Raw genomic sequence first — 25890 nt, 5'->3', positions numbered from 1 at the left:
TTGTCATGAAGTCTAGAAAAGTAGATATAAATTACATTAAAAATAAGATAGTTGAGAGATAATACAGATGGGAGATTTTTAAGTCCCTTTAATCTGACAGCAGCATGTTAAGGATCTTTCTTATCAGTTGAGGAAGAGAACTGAAACATCTCTAAACTGTAGAAATATTTGCTGATGTTGCTATAAAACACATCTTCACTCACTTCACATTCTTCATTCAGGCCTTCTATTCATTTCTTGTCCATATCAATATCCCTTTGTAGGGACTAAGTCAATCAAATAAAGACAAAAAATTCTATAGAAATAATTTTTAAAGATCATACTGTGTGATTTTTTTCTTTAATTCCAAATATCAGTAAAAGTTTGCAAAATGCTTAACTTAATCTGGCTCCTAAATCTGAACATAGTGAATACCTACCTACTTATTGAATAATTTATGCCATTCAAAATTGTCCCATTTTGAATTATAACTTTTTAAAGAAAAAAACAACAGTTTGTTACATGTGTTTTAAAAGCTTTATGAAATGCAGTTCTCCGTTTTATGCTAAATGTTTCTTATTTCAAATAAGCCAAAGAATGCCTGGAAGAGGGGAATTCAAAAAAAATTTATCAGATGTTTTCCCTTCTTTCCTTTATTGCTGGAGGAAATTGTTTTGGTTGATAACAAGTCTTAAGAAATTTTCTTGGATCATCAATAGCATTACTATAGTAATTACGCGAGCACATGAATTTGAACTATGTTTTTATTTCCATTTCTGATGAAATTTTCTTTATTTTTTGTACCTCAACTATACATATTTATGAGTCTCAGGACTAAGAATGCAGTAATGACAAATTTTTTTCATTAAGAAAACATTGGCATATTTTCCTTCTGATCAATTAAAATGTATCAATATCACATTTTCTCTTAGAAAATGTAGATGTACTGCTTGTGTTAGTTATCAATTACCATATACCAAATTATATGAAAATTTAGAGCTTAAAACAATAAACAACTCAATAATAAGACAAATGGCCTGATTTTTAAAAATGGGCAAAAGATTTGAATGATGATACGTCCAAAGAAGATATGCAAATGGCTAATAACCCCAGAAAGATGCTCAACATGATTATTCATTAGGGAAATGCAAATCAAATCCACAATGAGATACCACCTCACACTCCCTAGGATGGCAAATTTCAAAAGGCAGATAATTAGTTTCGTCAAGGATGTGGAAAAGTTGGAATCGTCATATACGGCTGGTGGGAATGTAAAATGGCGCAGCCACTTTGGAAAACAGACTGGCAGTTCCTCCAAAAGTTAAACATAGAGTTACCATATGATCTAACAATTCCATTCCTAGGCATACACCCAAGTGAAGCGAAAACATATGTCCACTAGAAAACTTATAAATGAATGATCAAACCAACATTGTTTATATTAGCCAAAAAGTGAAAACAACTCAAATATCAATCAACTGATGGATAAACAAATATGGTATATCCATACAGTGGAATATGATTTGGGAAAAAAAAGGAGGAATGAAACAAGACGTGCTACAGCATGGGTTGACCCTCAAAAACTTTAAGTGAAATAAGCTAGTCACAAAAGACTGCATACTGTATTATTCTATTTATATGAAATGTCCAAAATAGGCAAATGTATAGACAGTGGTTGAGGAGTTGAGGTGTGGGAAGGCAGGGGGAGGGGAGACGAAGGGGTGGGGAGTAACTGGTGTTGGGTCAACATTTATTTTTAAGATAATGAAAATGTTCTAAAATTAGATTATGACAATAGTTGCACAATTTGTAAATATATTTAGAGTCATTGAATTGGACACCTCAGACTGGCGAACTTTATGATACGTAATTACATCTCAATAAAGCTGTTATAATAAAACCAAGCTTTTATGATCTTACATTTTTTGTGGGCATGGAATTTAGCAGCAGCTTAGCTGGTTGGTTCTGGCAGTCTTCCATGATTCTGCAGTCAAAATGTCACCTGGGACTGCAGTCACTTGAAGGCTTGAAGGGGCTGGAGGATTCACTACCAATTTGGCTCACTCACATGGCAGTGAGCAGGAGTCCTCTGTTCCTTGCCTTGACTCTCTCTCCACAGAGCAGCTTGAGTGTCCTTACAACATGGCAGAATCGCTTTCCTCAAAGCAAGGTATCCAAAAGAGGAAGGCAGGAGCCACCATCTCTTTTAAGACCCAGCCTCAGATGTCACACATTGTCACTTCCACAATACCCTAATTGCCACACAGGCCAGTCCTATTCACTGTGGGAGGATGCTACACAAAGTGGTGACTTATAGGAGGTGAGGATCTTTGAGCATTATCTTCTCTAACTGTGTTTTCTAATCTCAAATTAAAAGGCATATTTTACAATAAAACAATATTTGAAATAGGGACAGCTCCATAGATTTTGAGATACGTATTCCCTGCTATATTACTAACGACTTGACTTTTTTAAGCCATACTTCTCAACTTAATTCACTCTATAGAAAGAATCAATAAAAATATTATCATATTTGCAATGCCAGTCATAAATGGATCTCATGCTATTATTCCCAAATTCCTAAGGAATTTCACAAAGACTTTTTTTGAATGGCAACTGAGGTGTGCAGAAAATTATTAAGTACTGGGGACTTTTTAATTGGACAAGATAACAAGGTTACTTATAATAGTTGTTCCTAAATTTCAATGCTCTAAGAAAAGCAATTATTTAGTAGAATTTTATTTAGATATTTTCCCCTGTGATTTGCAAGGTGAAAAGCTGCTGAGATTTTTAATTTTTACTGTTTATTTTCTTAAAGGGTACTTGAATTTAGTTTAGGGTAACTACACACACAGGATTAAAGGTAACTGGTATAGCCAGTGCACGTTCTTAAACCTTCTTACTCTTATACCTGATGAACAATTAAGGATATATTACACATACATACTGGACAGAATTATAGAGTATCTTTCTTCTCTGGTTTGCCTTCTATTTCCTATAGATCCTTGGAACTCACCACATCATCTCCTCCATTACCTGTCAAGTTTTTGTTCCACCTCTACGTTCTCATAGCATTTGTATATCACTATATAATTTTAGAATTTTACTGAATGTTCTGGCTTAACATCTAGACTGAAGTTTCTTGTGGACTTGTGCCCTCATCTCTGGATCTCCATACCTACTGTAATACCTTGCAAATTCTAGACACTCAGTAAATGTGGGTTGCTTAATTAGAGTTGGAAAGGATATACGATGTCATCTCTTCCAACATCCTACACTAATGCAGAAATGCCTCTACAGCTACCCTGGCAGATGGTATCCAGCTTCTGTTTGAATAAATTCATTGGTGAGGAAGATGTGGGGAACCGTATGAAATAGCTCGTGAGAAAGTTGTTGGGTTTTTATTTCGTTATGGATGATGAAGTAAATATGTCTCTTTGACTTGCAATTATTTATCTTATTTACATTTTTGATAGCAATAAAATATATAAGACTTCTGAGCAGTACTATCATTTCAAATATTTGAACAGCTCTATTATAACCGAAAGTTATATTATTCAGACCTCGACATTCACAGGTTTTCCCCACTTTCTTCTTACGAAGTTTTTATACCACTTCACATGTTATTAGGCTCCTTTAGATTACCTCCAGTTCACCCATAAAGGGGCATCTTGAACTGAAAACAAAACCGCTCATATACGGAGCATAAAAGGCTAAATAAATGTAAACCTCTATCGAGGTAGATCTTTGATATGTGATTTCAGATCTGTCCATCACAGTCACAGTTGTGTGGTCAACTAACCCCCACCAGAGATTTTTCAAATGAACCTTTAGCAAGGGCAATATATATTTTTTTAATTTTATTTCTCCTTTTTCTCCCCAAACCCCCCCGGTACATAGTTGTATAATTGTTTTAGTTGTGGGTCCTTCTAGTTGTGGCATGTGGGATGCCACCTCAGCATGGCCTGACGAGCGGTGCCATGTCTGTGCCCAGGTTCCAAACCGGTGAAACGCTGGGCCACCCAAGCGGAGCACGTGAACTTAACCACTCGGCCACGGGGCCGGCCCTTGCAAGTGCCATATTTTTAATAATTTAATACTCTCCTTTCAACTGATTCTAACTCTTTTCAAAATAGGTTTAGTCCTTCTTGATGGTAGCAGGGGCAGGCAGAGCAATCCTCACAATAGGGTGCCACAGATTGGAATGCAATTGAATTCTCAAAAGCCACATCAGAAGAAACAGTCTACCTAATCTCATTTTTGGAGTTTCCTTCCGTGTAGCAATAATCCCATATTATAAATGATATGGCCAATTAAAGAATGAAATATGTTGTTAATGTAAGTGTAAGTGAACTTATACTAAACCATATCTGCAGGCCAGGCAAGAATTCTGCAGGACCCAAATTTTGGAACAAGCAAACCCATATAATTCCTATTATTTAAAGGCATGTCCATTCTGTTGTAATCTTATCCTTTGTCTTCTGAACAAACCCCTCCTAATCCTACTCCCAGGGCTTCTCCTAAAATGGAATGAGCTAGATCCCATTTTGTCTGGCTCTTAATTACTGTCTAATTCATTTGCGTACAGCTTACCAATTTGTAATATCATTAATAAACGGAGGGAGCAGCCATAACTGAAATGTAAAGAGTGGTATCTATGCAATTCAATATCAGTAAGACTGTCTTCTTTATTTAGTAAAACTGCAAATGTGTTCATGGCTTATCTTATCCTTGTGGTTGCCGGAATACCAATATTCTGTATTTCTGTTTCTCTCAGTATCTCCCTTGAGCTCATTAACAACATATGTTACTGCACCCAGCTAAACCTAGAGCTTTCCCTTTCTTCAGTGTATTAGATTGCCCTCCTGACAAATATGGAAGTAATTGTAAATAATATAGCATAAAAATAAATTGTACTTCATTGGTTTAATAGTAATAATAGTGAGTAATTCTGGGCACTTAATATGAGCTAGGCACTTTGCTACATATATCACATGTCTTAACTCATTGCATTCTCACAAGCACCATCATGGGAAGCATCAGGAGAAGAACCATCATGAGAAGCATCAGTATCACCTCCTTATATAGATAACAAAACTGAGGCTGGCAGAGTTGAGGCCAAGTTACAAACCCAGGAAATCTAACTCTAGAGCTTCTGTTTTTATCCAATATAATATCAGAATCATTTAAAACGTTGACTCTTGTTGCCTGTTTTATTAGCTTTGTTTCTAGTGCTAATATGATGAACATAAAAATATGATAAATATGATTTCTATATACTATTTTTCTATTTATTAATAAAAGAGTTGAAAAGAAAATGGCTCAAAGTAGAACTTTATTGGTACCTAGCTAATCTTCAATAGTGTGACATTGAGGCCCTGTCCCCAGCATACAGCATTGATTATCTATGGTCTACATTTTGTTAGTAAGAAGAGAATGTATTGATATATATAAAAAGAACTATAGTGCCCTGGGCCTGATGAATCAAAGCTTTTCCCTCTGCTTCTAGCATTTCTTGTGGTTCTGTTCTTCTTTACTAATGTTTTTAACCTCAAACTGGAAAGGAGGTGGCTGCAGCTGTTCTGAAAGTCACATAACAAGTTCAGAAAGATGTTTCTGTGTGTCTTTCATAGGGAGCAGAAAGTCTTCCCTGAAGTTTCCTGCTTGTGTCTTTGTCAAGGGAAATGGGAGCATAATCACTTGCTTAGACTCAATCGTCTGAAGAGAATTTCATGTTAGACAGTCAAACAAAATGGATATGATAATTGGTAAGGAATGTATTACATTTTACCTAATCTAAGTCACCGTCAATTCTAAGACACTATTTTAGGTGCCCCTAAGACAGAAAATATGATATCAATTAAACTATGCCACATCGTTGATTGTAAGATATGTTCTCACCTCATAGATGCTAAAATGTGAAAAAGAAAATTCATCTTAGAATCAGTGAAATACTTTGGTTTTTTAAAAAATGAGGAAACTAAGGTACAGAAATACAAGCTTTGACAATGTCAAAAAATCAAAACGTGAACCCAAATTTGTTTTTTAACTTTATATTCAAAGTTCTCGCCTCAAAGTGCCTCCCTTTCCTTGGTCTTTTTTTTTCCTTCTCTGTTTATCCACTTGTGAGCTAAAATATGACTTTGTTCTTGATTAGATGATCCTACCAGCCATCTGATTGAAAACAGGCAGTAGAAGCTTGCAGTAAAGAAATACGAACTGTCTGAAACCAGGTCACCGTTCAGGATCTCAGTGAAAATCTAGGTGGGAATATAAACAAACTTTCTCTCTAGAAAGGAAGTCCCAAATATGAGATCTCACAACCAGAGGGAGTAAATCCAAGCAACTTAGCAAAATTGAAAAATGTCGTTATCCACTGTAGGGTGGAAGTCTTCAAACACTAATAAAGGATACAGGAAATAGAACTTAAGACAAACATATAGTACATCCATAGGGATGTTGGTGGAGTGGCATTTTAACATAGTAGTTGAGAAAATGAGGTCTAGAGTCAGGCTGTGTGGGTAAAAGGATAGCAATTACTAAACTGCTAAGGGTCTTAGTTTCTTCGTCTGTAAAATAGGGATAATAAGTGGATGTACTTAACAGAATTGCTTGTAAGATCAAATAAAACAATATGTGTAAAGAGCACAGGATCTCACACATAGTGAGGCCTTGAAAGTGAAAGATGATGACAAATATGATGATAAAAAGGATGCTGGCAGATCTTTGGTAGTCAAGGACACTGTGCTCCTTCTTATTGCCGTTTGAGTGTTTCTGACCCACTCTCATGAAAAAGGAAAGTTGTGTTTTGAAGTGAAATTAGTCATTGTAAATATACAGAATCCTAAACCACTAAAAATCGGAAAATCTCAAAGTCCAGAAGATTAACAATGGACAGACCTGAATTAAAATTTTATATATACCACTTATGATCTATGTGACTTAAGGCAATTACTTAACTTTAATATACCTAATTTTCTCATATTTATAATGAGATAAAATGTGTAGCTCTTGGAGTTAATCTGAAGTCTGATGTAGTCTAACATGTGTAGTCTAGCACAGAAGTTTTAGCACATAATGGGCACTTAGAAAAGGTCACTCAATTTTCCTTTAGAATAGCCACAGAAATCCTCAGATACTCCTTATTTATCTAATTGAATCCATGTTGCCTCAAGCACCCAAAATCAAAATGAATAAAAACCTAATTTCTACTTTAACATGTCTATGTCTAGGGTAACAACAGTATTATGTTGTACTTTCTTCACAAAATCATACAATATATCAATAATATGGTAGGCTAAATTTAATTTAGGGGATGTCCCTGGCAATATAAACACTGTTTATAAAATACTTCGGTAGATAAAATTTTATCCTAATTCCTAATAATCTATCTTCAGATAAAAGTTTGGAGCACTGACTGTTTGCAACTTGGCATCCTCCTATACCATACATAATATCAAATAAAATACAGTTTATTTTATTTTAATCATGTTGTTGCAAGTTTTGCTTGCATATTCTGAGAACGTATCCTCAGTACCACAATTCTCTATAGAATTAAATGATCCCCTTAAGAATTCAATTCTATCCCAACAAAAGAATATTATAAAAAAAAGATGTTTCATTGAAGGAAATGAATCAGCTGAGCTGAAATGAATTTCCAGTTTTGTGGATTTAAGAGAGTTAGAATTTGTCTTTTATCATACAGTGAGAAGCAAAGTAGAATCACGTAGAAGTGCCAGGCGTCAAACTAACCTCCCTCCTTAAATACCTGTAGCTGGAACCACTCGATAATTACTTGGGGATTTAAAACATCAGACACTTTCACTTCTCTTCTCAGAGGTTTTCTACTTATATCTTTACGTAATGGATTTTCTTCTGCATTTTTAAGTGGTGAGAAAAACACAGGCATTTAGGGTGGGAACCTTTTAATTTGTGTCGTGGTTCCTGGAAAACACAAACACACTCACATACTGCACATATTGAGTCATAGACCATCTGTTTAACTCATCACCAAATAAAAACTCGTAAGCTCTTTATAAGCAGTTGTGAAATTGTGATCACTGTTTTATTGTTGGTGGCATTAATGTGGGAAGACCAGTATTGATGGATATCACACTGCAATGAATTTACCAGGGAGAAAGCTTTATTAATAATGTATCCAAACATAAGGAAAATTCATAAACCATGCTCCCCATGCCGTTTGTTTCATCTGGATCACTATGAAGGCTGAGTCAAATGTTATGCCTAAATAAGTAAAGTTTTTGATATTTTTTCCTTCCCCCAAAAGTCAATTCTGGCTGGTAAAGATCTGTTTAGCTAAATCATAAACATTACCTTTGAAGATCTTTAAAACACACTGCTTCTAATAAAATGCTATTGCACAATTATTGACACCATCAAGGCAGCCCTCTGGTGAAACCTACCACCTGGATATGGAATTAGATATTGTTTCTAAACATCTATAGAAATGTTTTTGTATATATATTTCTCCTTATTTAGCATGTCCTTTCACTACCTCCTTTGGATCAATTTGAATCTCGCCCATTGCAGTCTTTCTTTCTCCATGATGCCTTTTTTTCGTGACAACTTCCTTCTCCATTCATTATTTATTCTTCCATTCACCAACTGCTTATTGCATACCTGCCATGTGATTTGCCCAGGTTTCTTGGTGTTACAGATAATGTACTTAAGGAGTCAAATTCAAGCCATTGGCATCTTTATCCAAGAATTTTCCATGGTGCATTGCTGCAGCCACAGTACAAATCTCTGTATGGTCTGCTGCAAATCTCATTTTCATCTTTTGTGTTCTCTGTTCAAATAGCTCTCCACGCAACTTCCACCATTCCCCTCTAAATATGCAGCTGCTCCTAGCTTAGTCAAACCCATTTTGCTACTTCCCACTGTACTCTCTAATTTTTCACACCTGCAACCAGGGCCACGGCAAATATTTCAGAGGAGTCTGAGATCTTAAGCTTTTCTGCAGATACCTTCTCTTCATCCTCAAGCTCGTCGCCTTCTCATCAACAGGAATGGGCTTTCTCTGCCACTTGCATAGGCTGGACCAGTTACTCTAAGTGTGTCTCAATCTCCCCCAGAATGGCATAATCACAGGTCAACATTTAAACATAGACACTTTGGACATCTAGAATATTCCATTCATCTCTTGAAACTGTTTAGCAATGAAAAATGCTTAGTTTTGGGTGGACTTTGAGGGTGCTCCTGATACAAACTTGGTTGAATAAGACTTCTTTTTCCTTGGTTTTACTTTATATCCTTCAAAAGTTAAAACCGAGCCAGGAAGTCATGTATTAGATTTAATAATAGGTGTTCCTTTTGAGATACCTTGAAATGTCCTCTACTGGATCTAGTGTTTTCATGTGAACTAGAAAATATCCTTATAAAAATGCCATAAACTTCTGATAATGTAACATCTAAGTGTTCCACACTAGTACTTGTTCACTGAAGAACTCTTAATTACTAAAGTATAAAATATAAAAGCTAAAATGAGCATGTCTAACTTAATTTTCTTGAGCAGTCTGACTACCACTCAAGTTCTGCCAACGTTGCCAAAGTTGATACTGCAATTTTACGACAATACATGGTGAGAATTCCCAGTGTTCCCATTTTCATGAAGGATATTTTGCCATTTATGCATCTTCAACATTGTTTTAGGTTGAGCATGACTTTTTACATTAGAGCTTTTTAAATTCTGATTCTGTTAAATTTCCCCACTCTCAGTTTGTTTGTTACTCAGGGCTCTGTTAACTGAGACATATTTACTTGCTTAGAGTAATACATTATGGTAATATAACAGCAACAAAATAATAACAACTATAAACTAGCATTTTCTCGAGGGCTCATTTGTACTAGGGACACTGTTGAGCACTTAGTATGGATTCCAGAATGTAATTTTACAAAAAGCATCTGCAATAGTTACTATTATTATCCCCAGTTTAGGGAGAGGAATAACTGAGGCTTAAAGGTTAAATTATTAGTCTGAGCACACACAAATAGGAAAGCCTAGAGTCTAAGGAGTCTGATTCCAGAGTCAATGCTCTTAATCATTATGTTATAATAAAAATTTGAGACATATAGGCATTGCTGCTCAAAGATTCACCACCTTACTAATCTCTGTTCTTAACACAGATGTAACGACACCTCCTGGCCACTCTACTTATACAGTGACACCTCATTGCAAAACACTCCTTCTCTACTGTAAACGGCACACTACTGAGCACATGCTGTGCTATCCCAAGTTTCTGACTGTCGAGTATTGAACGAACTGGAAAGCAGGAATGGATGGAACGTAAAGTTTTTTGCCCATCTACTGTCACATGAGTTTAAGACTACAATATCTTCAATGATAGAACACTTAACTGATGTTACCTGCTCCTGTCTCTGACTTGGCCCTTCTTTCCTAAGCATTTCTCTCTCCCTAATCCTCAATATTAGAAGTGCAACAGTGCACAGACTCGGTACCTTTCTCCTTATCATGTATATCCTCTTCAGCCTGTTTGTCTTCACAGCAAAATCGGTAAGTGCCCTGAGGTCAGGAAGGAAGTTTTAAAATTTTTTCTTTGGAATTTTCCTCAGAGCAAAGGATCTAAATATATCTCTGGATTTATTGATTAAATGAAAGATGGACTCCAGAAGCTATAATACTACTCATAATAATGATACTAAGACTAATAATAAGAAGATGGAGTAATTGCATATCTAGAAAAAATAAATACCAGTGAAACACACAGCCAACCACCCCCAGACAAGCCTCATTTTCAGTGGAAAGAAAAATTCTTCCTGGGGCCGGCCCCATGGCATAGTGGTTAAGTTAGGCACGCTCCGCTTGGGTGGGCTGGGTTCAGATCCCCAGCACCAACCTATACCACTCATTGGCCATGCCATGGTGGCAACTCATATATAAAGAGGAGGAATATTGGCACTGATGTTAGCTCAGGGCTAATCTTCCTCAGCAAAAAAAAAAAAAAAAAAAAGAAGGAAAATTCTTCCTAATAATTTTACTTTTCAGATGTTTTCAAGTGTACATTTGAAGGAATAGGTGTTGGACTAGCCCAGTGTTTCTTGATCCTGGCTGCACAGTGAAGTCATCTGGGGAAGCGTTAACACATGCCAGTGCCTGCTCCCAGTTGTGGGACAATTAAAGCAGATTCTCTGGGGCTGGAACTCTAGCGGTGGCAAGTTTTAGAAGTTCCCCAAGTGATTTCAACATGCGGCTGGGCTTGAGAAACTGTGTTAACTATCTAGGTATGAACAGAAAGATAGGTTGAGCGATAGAGGAAAAGAGAGTTTTCATTTGATAGCTGTGTAGAATTTAAAGTAGCGAGTGGGTTTTTCCCCCTTTGTTTTAACTAAGGCTATTGATATTCCTAACATCGTGGGTGTGAAAGAATGGTAGCAAATATTTTTAATATTACCCTCAAGACTACTTTATTTCATTTGACTTTTTTTTCTTTACTTGTATGACCTCTGCTCACAGAAGCTAAATTAGAAAACAGTTGTAGGATAAAAGTTTAAAGAACTATTTAGAAAACGGCAAAGCATTTTCTCCTGCAGAACCCTTCATTACAGCCTCGCTGAGAGCCCTAGATTTGGAGAGGGGAGACAGAGTAGATTAATCAGTCTGCAGGATCATTTATTTTTCCTCCTTTCTCTGGGGGCTATCAGCAAGGGCACCTACGTAGGAAACTTATTTTTGTAACGTGAACAATTGTTCTTCAGGAATGAAATTCTGTTCTGCTGACAAAAGATGTGAGAAAGCTCAGGATGCCCCCTTGAACTGTCTGACACTTTGCACAAAAGGTAAATCTGCTAAAAATATTTTTTTAAATACTTGAAATTCTGTTCTAACATTTTCTAAAGTGCCAAAGAGTGAGAAATCAACTTCTGGAGAAAGACAGGAAGAACAGAAAGGCTAACAAGCCTTACAAGAAAGCACTTTTCTGAACAGAAAAAAAAAAAAAGGTAGTTTTCTAAAATTGAAGAACATTATTCCTTCAAAGAAAATGTCTCACTCAAAGTGTCCTTTAAAAATATCAGTCCCTGTTAAAATCAAATTGTGTCATTTTTATCGAAGTAACCACAGATTTGTCAATTTTGTAATTGGCTTGGTTGGGTCATCCAATTTGACACCTGTGGGGATTTCACCACCAGGCGTTCTTATCAATTTTTTAATAAATTCCACAGATTGAGAATGGTAAATAATAAATGATATAGAACTTGCAAAGTCAATATTTAATTTAACATAGACTCAGGGAAACTAACACTATACATACACATAATTCTACGCTCTGAGTTTAAAGGAATAAGGATTTTTATGATCAAAACTGAAAAGAATAAAAAAGAGATCAAGGTATTAAAAGTCACGAGACTGTAACAAATCACGTAGCTTGTAAAGTTAAAGCACGAGTGCAATTAATCAGCTCACTCATCTAAGTAGGGAAGCACCTGGATGCCAAAAACAGGTCCCCTAATTTCTTGCTAGAATTGGAACACATCGAAGAATAATATTAATGTTTAATTAAGATTAAAACATTATTTACATTTTAGTCCATTTTGGACATAAAATTTGGTTTTGCTTATGTTTAAAAGTCTAACATATTCACAGTGTAGTGCCTTATGTAGTGTATAAAATGTAAATGTTTTTTCATACAAAATGTGGTTTCTACTACCTGATTTTGCTGGAGAAACAGAATTGGCATAGATTTAAATATTACATATTTGGATATTGTGGTTGATAACCTTAATCAACCAGCAAACTTGAAAGACGTCTAAGCAAGCAATGTTTACAAAGCCACAAAAAGTCAAATGAAATCAAGACATTGCATCTAAAGGTAATTTTGTTATTAGATCCTGGGGAAAAGGAGCCCTATCTCAACGTTGCTCACTTTGGTTATCACAGTACTCTACACAAGAGCTGTTTGTGTGAATTGAATTGTTTTTCTCATAAATCTTAATTTTGAGGAGTATAACTCTGTTTTCCTAAAGTCATATGCATCTGTTTTCTTATCCCAGACAGTTTTTAGACATTTATTTTTTTAAAAATGGCACTAATAGAAATTAGTAGAGTCCTTTAAAACAGGATAGGGAAAATAGAATTGTAAGGTTAATGGTTTTGGAAAATAATTTTAAATGCGAAGAATATTGAACATCCACTTATTGGTTCAAATCGTGTAGATCCAGGCAGGATATATAAATAGGTATCCTACTGGATGGGACTTTCTCACGGGACAGCAGCTGCTATTCCGTCAAATCTCTTCTGTTCCCTATCTCATCCATCCAGGCCTCTACCCTCTGATAAATGTTTGTGACATGGTGGTGAAGTTCACGTGCTCTGCTTTTGTGGCCCTGGGGTTCCCAGGTTCAGATCCCAGGCACAGACCTAGCACTGCTCATCAAGCCACACTATGGCAGCATCCCACATAAAATAGAGGAAAAGTGGCACAAATGTTAGCTCAGTGACAGTCTTCCTCAAGCAAAAAGAGGAAGATTGGCAACAGATGTTAGCTCAGGGCCAATCTTCCTCACAAAAAAGAAAAAAAGTTCTCTCTCCTCAGTAAAATTTGCATCCTCTCTTTACTCTGACATTTAACCTCTGCAAACGAAGGCAGTTAAATCAAGCCGTTGGAATTTTAAGTACCACAATAGACTAGTGATAAAGAAGGCCTTTATCATATAAAAGTTGTTTAGTGCCTCCCACATCGTATAAATGTAGGTAATTGCCTATAGCTTGTGTATATAGCTGGTCCTGTCCAGGGTTTATGGCAAGAAGCTAAAGAGGAATTATCACCCGAAATTTGGTTGAGTGAAATATAGAGAGAGAAAAAGTATAAGTAGACAAATGTCACTACCAAGCAATTAGGAAATGAAATCTGTCAGTGACAGATATACATATACCATCCAGCAAGTATCTTCTGCATTAGTTGACTCTATAATAAGGTACAAGTTAGGGTCAAAAGCACCAAGCCAATGCAGAAAGTAAGTTAAACAAATGGGCACTGACTTTTAGTCACCATTTAGAAACAAAGGAGTTTCTTGGCAGTTAAACTACATCAACTTGATCCTCAGTTTTAAACCCTGCAATGGTTTTTCATTGCATTTAAAATAACATGTGAACTCCAAGGCCTGGTCACTGGGACCCCTGCCTGCTTTTCTCACATTATATCCTGCTTTTCTCCTTCGTTCTTTATGCTCTGTGCACAGGCATCCTTTCTGTCCCAGGCACAAGACAGTGATTCCATTTGCGAGTTCTTAGAGTTGCTGTTTCTTATGCCTGAACTGCCTTCTCATCTCAACTCCAGGGCCCAGAAGAGACTTCCCAAATCAGAACTCCTCTCTCACTGCCACGTAACACGTTCTTCACAGCGCTCATCTCCATCTAAAAATGTCTTGCTTATTTGTTTGCATGCTTATTTCTGTTATTTTTCTCTAGAATAGAAGCTCAAGTCCAAAGATTTAACCTATTTTATCTTGTCCATCATACATAACATGACTTGGACTAGCATAGGTGCCTAATTAGTACTTATGGACTTAATGTACATTTTAATTTCACATTATTTATTAAACGTTTATACAGCATTGCTATGCCCCAGTCTTATTTCTAAACCCTTATCAAATAATAACTTAACAACCCGTGGGGTAGTCATTGGAGTTATTCCCACGTTACAGATGAAGAACTTGAGATATAGGGAGGTTAAGTTACTTGCCAAAGGTCAAAAGCTAGTGGGCAGAGCAGGGGTTAGGATCCAAACAGTCATGTTCCAGGATCTGTGCTACTGGCACACAATTTTGCTGACTTTATTGTAAGCTACTCAGACAGAGTTGGGAATAGAGAAGATCTGCAAGATTTGAGATAGAACCACAATTCGGTCCACTGGTGGGAAGAGTGGCGGGTTTTTCAGAAAGTTCTGGAATGTGTAAGAGCTTTAATTTTGTGGCTTTGCTTAGAACAGTTTTCCCTTGCGTTTCATCTTCAGCTTCTAGACTAATTCCTGCATGCACTATGCCCTACTACTCTGACCAAGTTTCTGAGTAATAGTGTTTTATTCAGGGAAGGAAAACAAATCTTAAGTTAGCATTTCTTAAATTATGCTTATGAGACACAAGTGTCCCATGATGTTTTGATAGTGTCCTCTTAAAAAAAACTGCTTCTGTGGTGAAAAGATGTATGACTAAAGGGAAGTAAAAGATTAAAAATAAGGAGAATATTTTGTAACACATATAAGAAAAAAAGTAAAATGTGTAAATTGGCCCCAAATTGTGAAGCCATATGATGTTTACAAAATGTTATTTTTATGTATTTCCAGGGTCTTTTATATTTATTAGAATTGTTTAGGCTAAACTGAATTTTGTGTACTGAGGCAACAAGTGACTAATTCTCTAAATTCTTGAAGAATTGAGGACTGCATTTTAATAATATTTTAAAAGCATTTTCATTCACATGTTATTATGCCACTTTTTCCTACTCTACCTAAATAGCCAGTGATGATTTACAGAGTTTTCTCAATCCAAGTTTCTGCCGCTCCTTTAAGAAAATATGAACGCCTCTAATGGCATTTTCTTTGTGGTCCTGCTTTGCCAGAGCTCCTAAAGAAATTCAGCTAAACCCAAGATCTCAACTCTGTCAACTCTGCAGGCTGCAGAGCCAACATCTCATATGAGAGAGATTTATGTCGTCTATCACCAAAATTTAGCTTTTCAATACAGTTATTAATCAGCCTGTTGTGATCCTAATATTTCTGAATGACCCAATTTTCGCTAAACCAAGAAACATTCATCAAATTAGGAGTGGGGCCGGGGAGAGTGAGGAGGGGTGGAGAAGATATTAAACACGGCCAGAAAATGAATCACTCCTAGAAGAACTGGGCAAATCTCAACAATTGTGTGTGGGGTGGGGGGGGGGGGGGGGTGTGCGCGTGCGCGTGCGCGCGCATGCGCGCGTGTATGTCTGTGTGTGGTAGTGGGAATCTTCCCCTTCTTCTTATTCTCCTTCTCCTTTTCTTCCTGCTCTTCCGCCTCCCCCTCCTCCTTCTTCATGTTCACTACTCCTATTGCCAATTGTCTTATCTGATCTGTCTGATTTCCAACATACAAATTTGTGTGTTGATATTTCTTTTAATACCATCTTCCACTTATCATTTAAATACTCTCTTCCTAAGGGGGCATGGGACATATTTCTTTGCATTCAGAATGTGAACCAAAATAGAAACTGGAATTGGCTGTTTATAAAATTTAAACTTTGGATGAGAAAAATGGATTGTGAGCAAATGTCAAGTATGTCATCACTGTAGTTGTGTTTTAAGCAGAGAAATAGTTTTAAGTAAACATTTAGAGCATTTTTGCCCAATTAAAATTCCTCCATTGTTTTTATATTTGTATGCCTCAGGGTAGAATCTAAATTATTTTTATTTTTGTTTTCCTTTTTGTGGCCTCCTGTAGTGAGCACAACAGTAATTTTCTTTGACAGTCTTTATGTTTTCTTCTAATTCCCATTACTGTTGTGTTTGTTATTTTTTTCCACTTTATATCTCTGTCTCCTTTCTCTTTTAAACTTTATGGCATCTGTATCTGTTGAGATAATTGGGCCACAATCATAATTTGTGTCACAATCATTATTTGATAGGTATTTCTGCATATATATTTAGATGTTAGAAATGCTTAGGATCTAGACAAAATGAACCAGTCGCATGTACTGTAGAGTCTGTACTCAGCTTTTTGATTTAGTGGTGGGAGAAATATGGTTTAGCTTAATTAAATGAAAGAGAAGATAAGTGAGACAGTGTCAAGTGATCTGTATTAAATAAACCCTTTCATTTAAATGACACGTGTTGTCAGGAATAGCTGGCAAATGCAGATAGAAGAACTATGTGGGATTCTATCACAAGGAACAGATTCATGATCATTCCCAATTGGACCAGGAAGTAGTATAATATCATGAAAATGTCATTCACATGTATTCTTTCAAAATACTTTTACCAATGGCCTATCTGACTAGATCCTTTTTTTTCATCTTGAAAACTTTATGTCAATTAATCAATTAGTCATAAGTTGACAAGGGACTTAATCATGGCAACTTTAGAGTTTTTCATCTGTAAAATAATAACTGGGCCTTTTCATAGGTTTGGAATGAGGATTAAGTGAAATTATATGCATAAAGCCCTTAGTACAGTGCCTAGAACATAGTAAGCCTTATATACATGTTTATTATTATTGCTAATTCATATCTATATCAAATATAAGTTAGGTAATGTGAAAGATACAGAAATATATGGCATAGGTGATGCCCTCAAGATGTTTTCAGCCTAGTTGGGGAACAAAATATAATGTAAAATACACAGTACTGGTCAGCATGTAATTAAGTGCTAAATGACATGGTAGGAAGTATAAATATTATAGCAGATTAGCAGTGGAAATATGTATTGCGGATAATATCATTATGGAAGATAGCTGTCACTATAATAAATACTTTCAGTAGTTCTAAATTTTGTATTTAATTTCAAAAGAAAAAAAACTACGTCATTACTCATATTTAAGTCTTCCTTATGTCTGCCGTGATATGCGCTTCTCCATTCCTCACATTTCTTTATTTTTTCTGAGGAAGATTAGTCCTGAGCTAACATCTGTTGCCAATCTTCCTCCACTTTATATGTGAGGCGCTGCCACAGCATGGCCAACAAGTGGTGTAGGTCCATGTCTGGGATGCCAACCTGCGAACCCAGGCCACTGAAGCGGAGTGCGCTGAACTCAACCACTACACCACAGGGCCGGCTCCAATTCCTCACATTTCTTCATCACTTAAATCATTTATCATTCAAGACTGATTGTACCCCACCATAACCATTAAGTTGATCCTTATAAAATGTAAATAGCTTACTTATAAATTTGAAATGAATTTCAAACCACTCTCTTGGGCATAAAAAAAACTATAGGATGACTCTTGCCTGTATCCTCAGCATTATGTTATGCCATGCTATCCTTTGCTCACCTGGCTGGAGTCATCTTCAATCAATTCCGAGAATAAGTTGAAGTCTTCTCTCCTTAGGACATTCATATTTGTTGTTCCTTTACCTGGAATGCTCCATTCCTCCTATTTTCCTATAATTAAATTCTAATCCAGTATATCACAACCTTCCTCCAGCTCTCCCTCAATCATCCAGGCACCATGCCCTTAATCTCTGTGTCTTAGTCCCTTGTTTCCTGCACAGAACTTACTACATTTTTTAAGTATTTTGTTTGTTGGAGAATGTTTTTATTAGCCATTTGTCTCTCTCCTCCAGGGAAATGTAAGTTTCCTGAAGGTAGAGAACATGTCTGCCTTATTCACCATTACATTACAGCACTGCAATCAACATTTATTTTAAAAGTGGACAAACCATCCTTCCCAATCTTTTCTCCCATTTCTTTCTATGCCCCCCTGTATATATGTATGAACTGGGGTTATTCCTAACCCTTGATTGCATCGTGAACTTGTCTTCCCTTCTTCCTTTTGCTGATGTTACTCCCTCTTCCTTAGACAGACTCATCGTCTTCTCTGAAAATTCCATCCATTCTTTTAATCCTTCCATAAAAACTTATTTTTAAGCAAACATAAGCTAGCTCTCTCTCCTGTATTCCCCCATAATTTATTATTTGTTTCTTCCTTATGTTACCTTAATTTTGCCTTATAATACAGTTGCTTTAGTACTCGCTTCATCCCCTATGAGCTTTACTATCAGTCTTTGTGTCAGTTAGTGTTCTTTGGTTACCAGCAATAGAAATCATCTATGGCTAACTTGAGCCAACAAAAAAAAATTGGGGGGAGGAATACATGGGGAAGCTCATGTAATAGACGGAAAAGTAGAACCACCAGCCTTCAACAAAGACAGAAATATGAGGCCTGCCCAGTGCTGTGGCAGTTAAATTCACACGTTCTGCTTCGGTGGCCTGGGGTTCACCGGTTCAGATCCTGGGTGCAGACCTATGCACCCCTTGTCAAGCTATGCTGTGGCAGGTGTCCCACAAATAAAGTAGAGGAAGATGGGTATGGATGTTAGCTCAGGGCTAATCTTCCTAAAAAATACAGAAATAGGATAACTGTAACACATAGGGATTTAAAACAAATGAAAAGAATCATCAGGTTCCCACTGTCACAGAATGAATAAACTGTTCTCTGTTAGTGATATCGAACCTTAAGTGGATTTGCTCACCCGTTGTGCAGCAAGCCAATGTCTGACACTGGGTGTAGTGGAAGAAAGTAGGAATTTGATTATTGCACAGCACTGAGCAAGGAGAAAGGGCAACTAACACTGAAATCCCAAACTCCCCAAAAAGCTAAAAGGAAGGGTTTTTATTTGGGGTTTTAGGTAGGGGAGAGGGAGCATATGGCTTTGCTGGTCGGAGCTTTCCCACCAGCCTGTCTTTGGCCTTGAGACTACTTGCAGAGAGGAGGAAGCCCGTGACCTTGCTGGTCAGCAGCTTTCCTGCCAGCCTGTATCTCTTTGTGGGGAGGAGATAAAGCATCCAGGTGCTTGTCTTTGGTGGTGTCTGTCTTCATGGAGGATAGTGGATTCTGCAGCTGGGAAGCCAGAGAGTAAGCAGGGAATGAGTGTTTTGGTTTTAACCCCGTATATGCTGGGTTTAATGTAGGGAAACTGATATCAGGGTCTGTATCATTAGTTCACTGTACTCAGGATCCAAATTCTGAGACAAATTTTGGTTGACCTAATTTGGGTCATTTTCTACCCATGTTATGCTAGTACTATAATCAACAACTCAAATAAGTGTCTCAACAAAATTATAGCCAAATGAAGGGAATGTGGTCTCTAACAAGTAATTGAGGTCATCTATTTACAGAAGAGAGAGGATGGCTCTAGGTAGGCAAACACAACACATTTTGACTATAGTAACCTTCAGAGAGAGGAGAAAGAACCACTTTCCCTGACCAATTAAAGAACACGGTAAAATATACCATATGCATGATGGCAGAAACTTACTCTTCGGAAGACTGAAACCACAAGAAATAGGTTAAAATTTTTCTTAATGGAGGTGTTATTGTATTATTACATCATTTCTTTTGGGGTTTTTAGAAGGAGAAGCAGAGGTTTGTTTTTTTTTTTCACTCAGATCCTATAACATATTACTATAACTTAATGAATGATTAGTAATAGCATTTAAAATTTAGCATAATATGATCATAACTTAAAAGTATGAAAAGAAACAGGGTACTTTATATGCATTATCATAAACTCGGTCTTTATAAGAACTGATGTATAACTACGTATTCATTGGCCCAAACTGAACTCTTCAGTTCTAGTCGGCAGAACTCTTACTTAGTCAATTCAATATTATTGTTTCTACACTACCAATCAGGTCTTGAGACGTGTGTAACTCAGTGTAATCCAAGTTGATGGCAAAGTAGCTTAAACCCAGTGCACACAGTTGATTTATACGAAGAAAAACTACCTATTTGCTCAGCAGTTCTTGTGGCAAGTAAAACACACGATCCACTTTCACCCACCATGTGCCGCACCTCATCTCTAACAGTTCTTTTTCTCTGCAGTTTAAGGTAAAAGATAATTGGATCAGGGCTCTGAGGTTATCAGGGAGGGAAGCAGACCCATGTGGTGACTGGTGTTCTTCCTCTGTGAAAGGACCAAAGTCTGAAAAGGTACTGCTATCAGTATGCATTTCAAACAAGAAACTTCTCTCTCTGTTTCTCTCAGGAAAACTAGCTGGAAAACTCAGTGTACATAGAGGATTATGAAAATCCACTTTTCAAACCAATGAGTAGGTTGATATAGTTGAATGGTTTTGTTTCAGAACTTTAGATCAAATAGATTTTAATACTTGATATATACCACTTTGCTAAATTGCCCTTGCATATGTTCATTAGATAAAAATAACCCGTTTTGCAAAAGTATTACTAATTCTTAAACATATTTAGGTTTACCAGCATAGTTCCAAAAGACAGGAGAGTCAAAAAAAAGAAAAGAAAAGAAAAGGATACGTGTGTCTACATATGTGTATGCATATTTATATGGGTGCCTATATATACTACTCGTGGACACAAACTGGTCCATTTGCAAACAGCCATCTTATCAGCATCCCAGCCTAGCCAAATCCAAAGACAAACTTGTTTCTTTGTTCAGTCTTTAAAAAATAAAAGCTGTTTTCTTTAAAAAATTACATATGCTACATATATTCATTTGATTTAGATCCAAAAATCCATCAAATTTAGACACTTTAACTTCAGAAAAACTTTTATTAATGAGTTAAAAGTAAGTTGGTAAAAATTCAGTGAAGACTTTCATAAAGCCTAGAGTGAGCATGACCCTCCGCTAGGCATGCTTTCATTTCTCAAGATCTGATTGGGATTTATAGGTTCAGGTCTCTCCTCTTAAACAAGGCATAGAAATAAGATTTGTTTCCTCACTTTCCAAAATTTAGGTCTTTCTAACACCTTCATGTTCTTACTCTTCCCTCTTGCTGTATATAGTTTTCTGTACCTGAGTCTTCAGTGTTCTAACTTGATTAACCACTACACTTCCTTCAGCTCTCTTATTGGAAGTATCTTTCCTGGGAAGACTTTCTCTCTTCTCTCCTCCCAAATTTAGGTAATATATAGCCTCTACCATAATCACGCACGTCACCTACCACCATCACATTTATCCCATTGCATTATAATTGCATGTTTTCTTGCCTTTTACCCAGCTGCACTGGAAACACTGGAAAGGTGTAATCTAACTCTCATTTGACATTGTAACTGTGTGTAGTGGGCACTCCATAAATATATATTGAATAACAACCTTGCTCAGGTTTCTCTCTCTAGCCCCTCTCACCCCTGCCACTTCTTTCTCAAACAACATGCAGCATCATGCTTTGCAAAAGCAATTCTTGAAACCAAACTGGCCTTGTATATACAGTGAGAGTCTTTTGTCCCATTTTTTACACTACTTGGATGTGTCCTAGCCTCTCCACCCTGACCAGGTTTTCAGTAAGTTGACTGCTGTAACAAGATGTTTCTGTTTTATATTCCTGAGTACACAACATCTGAAGCAAGTACAAGGTGACTTTGCTGTAGCTCAGCAGTCTTTTCAAAAATGTCTTTTCCCCTCCTTCTAGGTCCTTAGAACACTGTCATTAAGGGCTGAGAGTTGAAGATACATTAGATAAGAAAATAGCAGACAGAGACCCTGAAGCACTTTAAGAAACCTCAGTCTGCGGGAAATCCTCGTCTTGGCTCCAATCATCAGAAAACCTGTTCTTTACCACAGGTAGGTCCGTCAACCTACATTTCTTTTAAGATTTTCTATAAATGCCCTTCATGGGAAAGAGAGTTTTATTCTTCCCTTGTCTCTAAAACATAAAAATAAAATTAACTTTCAAAATTGGGATGATCTTACTAAAGTCCTTCTAAATTGAATGATTTTATTCGGTAGGAAATGCAATAGTTTCTGTATTATCTCTTCTTTGGGAATTTTGCAGGTGACTTCTCGTTTATCCTAAAGAAGGTTGCTTTAAATGATGTAGTCTGTCAACAGCCATTTTGATACTTCAGTATCTAGCCACTGAATCTCTATGAACACAAAGATTCTGTTTTTCTGGAAAAGGGGACCATTCATTCAGTTTGTGAAAATGGAAGCAGAAGTATTTTAGGTTGGAGTAAAATGGATATAAATAATTTTCAGTTGCTATTGTCCCATCGTCTTCATAAGAGAGACAGCCTCAATATGATAGAAGGCATAAAAGAAAAAACTTATTCAATGACACTTGTTAAAGATGGTAAGGTAGACTTTAACAAGGACCATGACCATAGATATAGGGAAAACTGCAATGGGATTTTACAGTGGCAGAGCGAGCATGGGCCCAACTCTGAATACAGCATGGGCAAATGGAAATTTATAGCCAAGGAACAGGGTAGGGGTCAGTGGATAGAAATTACTAAGAGGAAACCTTAGGGGTAATGGGGGTTCTGACTGAACTGATCTAACAGGATTTGTGCTAAAGGCAGGCCAGAGTGATCAGACATCATCTGGGGCATGGTGGAGGATGAGAAACCTGATCAGATATCAAGGATGATCAGATATCAAGAGTCGGGGTTACAGTTAAACTGACTTAGCAGGGTACATGCTAAAATTAGATTTTACAAGGAAGTACACAGATGTACCCAGAAAAAGATTCAGAAGACTGACTAAAGTTTGGTCATGCAAAGAATCTTTGTCAGAGTTAGGCTGTTTGTTTTCTTGTAATTTGTAGACTTGTGGGAAACCATATCAGGTTAATAGTACTTTTTCTAAGAGTCTATTTCTTAGATTCTCTCAAAAATAATTTGGTTGGGATTTTTCCGCAATTCTGGGATGTTTCTCAATAAGTTTGCCAATCTCTAGAAGGAATCATAGATCTATTACCTGAAAAAAGTGATACTTGGAGACAACTGAGGGTGATATAGCACCTCAAGATGTAGAACTGTCTGAGGTCAACCTGCTCTAAGGATTGTGGGAAGAGAAACACCAACCAAAGTCATCAGCTCAAGCCTTTGTTAAAATGTTGCAGTATGAGAGCAGCTCCAAAGTGAGTCTTCTGAGGAAAGCAGGCAGTTTAAAGACTTTGCAGGATAGGTTAGGAAAGATCAAAGTTCAAATTTCTTCTGAGGATGTTTCGTTGTTCAATTTCTTGGAAGTTTTGGGAACACTTTGGCTTACTTGTCAGAGTCTCTCACATTATCAAGCCACAATGCTTGATATTGCAGACCAATTTATCAGCATTATCATATTGCTTGAGTATTTAATCTCTAGGCATACTTTATAAGGTTTTATAATAGATGATTTTCTGAATTAATATGTGTATGCTATGTTTTCACTATAATAATTACATCATATCTTTTGAGAGGCCAAAGTATTCTCTTTAGTCTCTGGGCCTACTGAGGAATAAATCTGTAACTTTCTCTGTCTTCCACTGCTTTCATTCTTTCTCACTCATTAATGTCTGGAAATGTAGATCTCTACATATCAAACACATATGTTTGTCATTGATTTAGCATACGTCAATGTGAGCTAATCATCTTTCACTTCAACATTTCTTTTCTCTTCCAGTTTTGCAGTTCTCTCTGTCTCCCACTTTATAACATTTATAGCACTATTTTTTTATCTTTCATCTCTTTTTCTATCCTGATTACATAATCAGTCATTTACACTGTTTTTTTTTACTTTCAAATCAAGTCTTTCACCCACTTTTTGCAGAATCCCACTGCAACCTCCCCGCTGCTTAAGCTTTCATGCCCTCATTTCTGAACTAACTCATTTTATTCCTAAGAGGTCTCCAATTCTCTACCCCCAAAATGAAATTCAACCTGTACCCAAGCAAAATAATTAGATTTCTTAAATAGCACTTCTATTCTTTCTACCAATTCATAAAGCTTTAAATGCATCTTATTACTTTAACTTTATACTTAAGAGGAACAACATTTTCACCTCTGAAACCTCATACCATCAGTGCATAGTTTTGTACTTAGAAAGTACACAGTTGAGTGTATCAGGAATGAAATGATTGCTTTTTTTATGGATGTCAATTGCCAGAAGTTTCTACGTAGTCACCCTATTAACAAATTAGAATTTATAATAAAATAATAATGCCTTAAGAGTTTTCAAGTCTTTTGGAAGAGAAATGAGAAGGCAGAGGTGGAGATTTGGAGGCAATTTTGGGTAAATTCCTAGTTAGAAAACAACCCCCCAAATGAAACTTTTCTGACTGAAGATAAAAGACAAATCTGACATGTAATAGTGTGATGAAGGGGGCACAAGGAGAAAAGTTTTTAGACTATTTTGCATTGATAAAAGTGAATAATAATACTTTTTTTTAATTGAAAGTATAAGTTTTCTTGATGGGTCTCTTTCCTAAAGTGGAAAAAGCTGCCAACCTATACAGTTTTATCACTGGCCTGGGGCATTGTAGTTTATTTCAGTCAATTAAAATAACAATTACTGCAGGAAATGCTAATAGGAGCACCCTTCCACTGCTGAATCCCCACCACCCTCCTATGATTAAAACCCCTCAACTTCAAATTTTCACATTGCAATGACTACTCTACTTCACAAGAACTTGTACAGTAATTTGGAAGAGCATGTCCTTTTTATTCCCTTTGCTTAAAGTTTGTGCTTGATGATTTATACACTCTTTCCCCCTATTTTATAGGCCAGGCTCTACCTTGCCCTACTCTTATTGGAAATGGTTTGTACTTACCAAATTATTATCATATAAAAGCCAGCACCATGCTTGCCTTAATCTGACAGGGGGACTGTGAGTTCCATTTTATTGAGATTGTTGAGATGTTTCCATAGTGGATTTCCAGTGTAACCCGTTTTATTGCTGACAGCAAAATCATCATTCCAAGCATCCTAACTTGACATATGAAAAATCTCAGTGATAATACTGATTAACATATCTTTTGCATTTAAATTACTATGTTTTTTAAGAAGAGAAAATTGTACATTTGGTGGGTTGTTTGCATAGTCAAATAAACATACATCAGGATGTGCAATCTAGTAATTAGGTGCATTTATCTGCTTGTGACACTACTGGAAAATACTCTGAATGAAGACTCTAGGGGCAAAATACTCCGACGTGGATTGTCATTTCAAAATACATGACCTTGCATAACAAAATGAGTGCTTCTGCCTAAACATAGGAAGCATTTGCCTCAGTGCTTGGTTACTTAAGATAGAGTAATGTATTTGTAATAAAGCTTTATTTTTTTTAATTTATATTTTATGGACATGTTTGCCTTCTATGTCATCATCTTAGTAGAATCTGTACTTTTATTTATTTGGGGAAAAGAAGTTATTAGACTAAAGCATTTCTATTGTCCTGAGAATTTAGAGACTATTTAGCATTTAGAAGTGTCTGTGTTGACCATTGTCTAAA

The 25890-nt window shown here is 36.5% G+C and overlaps 1 protein-coding gene across 5 annotated transcripts in view; it reads left to right on the top strand.

The window, feature by feature from the left end:
- The window catches only part of TENM2 (teneurin transmembrane protein 2), a 3416041-nt gene that overhangs the window by 875956 nt on the left and 2514195 nt on the right, over nt 1-25890 (top strand). For all 5 annotated transcript variants that reach the window (XM_070232931.1, XM_070232936.1, XM_070232935.1 and 2 more), the window contains exon 4: nt 22093-22244. The gene's annotated coding sequence lies outside the window, so the exon portion shown is untranslated. The remainder of the gene's footprint in view (nt 1-22092; nt 22245-25890) is intronic.

This window comes from Equus caballus, chromosome 14, assembly GCF_041296265.1.
Source record: "Equus caballus isolate H_3958 breed thoroughbred chromosome 14, TB-T2T, whole genome shotgun sequence".
Classification (NCBI taxonomy): domain Eukaryota; kingdom Metazoa; phylum Chordata; class Mammalia; order Perissodactyla; family Equidae; genus Equus; species Equus caballus.
This window is presented reverse-complemented; position numbering and strand designations above follow the sequence as displayed.